This window comes from Mandrillus leucophaeus, unplaced genomic scaffold, assembly GCF_000951045.1.
Source record: "Mandrillus leucophaeus isolate KB7577 unplaced genomic scaffold, Mleu.le_1.0 Scaffold38, whole genome shotgun sequence".
NCBI lineage: Eukaryota > Metazoa > Chordata > Mammalia > Primates > Cercopithecidae > Mandrillus > Mandrillus leucophaeus.
Window position 1 is genome coordinate 140,032 of NW_012104031.1, and position 1,906 is coordinate 141,937.

The following is a 1,906-nucleotide window of genomic DNA, read 5'->3' on the forward strand; positions in this document are numbered from 1 at the left end:
TCATGTGTATAGTATGCTATCTTTTCTATAATAGGAGGTTTTAATAAGACTTTATATTCATATTTGCTTATACATTTAAAAACTTGGCCAGGCACAGTGGCTCATATCTGTAATCCCAGCATTTTGGCAGGCCAAGACCAGTGGATCACTTGAGCCCAAGAGTTTGAGACCAGCCTGTGCAACATGACAAAACCCCATATCTACAAAAAAAAAAAAACAAAGCAAAACAAAAAATATAAAAAAATAGCCCGGCCTGGTGGTGTGCACCTGTAGTCCCAGCTACTCAGGAGGTTGAGGCTGGAGGATGACTTGAGCCCAGGAGTTCCAAGCTGCAGTGATCCGTGATTGCACCACTGCACTCCAGCCTGGGTAACCGAGTGAGACACTTTCAGAAATAACACACACCAAAAACAAAACAAAACAAAACAAAATCCGATTCTAGAAGGATATATAACAAAAGTGATGACCTTCAATAAAAGGTAGCAGGCAAGTGGCAGTGAGTAGTGGGAGCAAGACTTTCCCTCACAGAGTTTTATACTTTCAACTTCCACCTCTTTGAATGCTTTACCCAATCAAAAATATAAAAGAAGGACATAAATATTAGTAGAAGGCAAGGGAGTGAGAAGGAGGAAGAGCAAGCAGGGAGAGAGGCGGAATCCCAGCCAGGATCTAGCTGCCTCCAGTCAGTCACATCACATGCCCTTGAATCCAAGGCTGACAAATTTAGATTCTGCTGCAAGAGAAGGACACGCTTTAAAAATCCCACAAGCTCTCATGCTCTGGCATAGATGCCAAGTCTCGCAGGTCGGGTGAGATGGGCACAAATGTTCTTGGTTCTCCTGTGTCAGTTAAGAGGCCAGTTTTCTCCTGGGACACTGGTCAGTAACTGCAGGTGTTTCCAACCTCAGAGGCTCAGCTCTGGAGATAAATATCAAGCCTGTGCACTGCTCCGTGGACTACCATATAAATTACCATTCTTAGGGTAGATGGTTCTCAAGGTTAATCTCAAGGTTTGCTAGGTAGTCAACACTTTGGAGCCCCCTTTCCTAAGCTCAACAGTGGCCCCTCAGAAGACTCTCCTCCAGCTTGTAAGCTGCAAGGAAAATGGTACAACTACTTTGGAGCTGTATTGAGTAAAAATATGCTACACACAAGCCCTGCAACCCTGCAAGCCCACCCCTGCACCTACATAACCCCGTCAGGTGCATCAGAAGACATGATGAAGAATTTTCTTTGTAGCGTTGTTTGCAATAGCAAAACAAAACAAAAAAAAAAACCACAACTGAAAATGACCTAGACGTCCTTCTACAGGACATTGGATACATAAAATGTGGTACAGTGTGTTCAAACAATGGAATTTCACAGCAGTGGAAATGAATAAACTGAAGCCACATATATCAGCTGGGTGAATCTCAGAAGCCTGTGGAAGATGCAAAGCAAGCTGCAGAAGACATCACAAAACACTTACATAAAGTTCAAAACAAAACAAAACTGAAGGGTTGTCTTCACACATGTTTATCAGAAACGCGTGGTGAAGACAACCAAAAACATAGCAAGGGAATGATGAAACTGGGATTTAGATAGCGGTCACCTTGGAGTGGGGGTGGTAGGGAAACGGGAGAATGTAGTAGGGGTGAGGCACACACCATGACAGGCCTTATTGGAAATGGTTTATTCCTTGATCACTGTCAGTCATTTTATTATCGTACTTTTGATCTTAGTTGTGCATTAACACATACTCTTTTTTTGTTTGTTTTTTTCCGAGACGGAGTCTTGCTCTGTCGCTGAGGCTGGAGTGCAGTGGTGCGACCTTGGCTCACTGCAACCTCCGCCTCCTGGGTTCAAGCGATTCTCCTGCCTCAGCCTCCCGAGTAGCTGGGATTACAGGCATGTGCCACCATGCCTG

General features: G+C 44.2%; 1 long non-coding RNA gene across 1 annotated transcript in view; it reads right to left on the bottom strand.

Moving 5' to 3' along the window:
* Window positions 1-1,906, bottom strand: part of LOC105547030 — a 63,015-nt gene that overhangs the window by 6,756 nt on the left and 54,353 nt on the right. The window contains exon 3 of the long non-coding RNA XR_001007170.1: window positions 268-365. This is a non-coding gene — a long non-coding RNA (uncharacterized LOC105547030). The remainder of the gene's footprint in view (window positions 1-267; window positions 366-1,906) is intronic.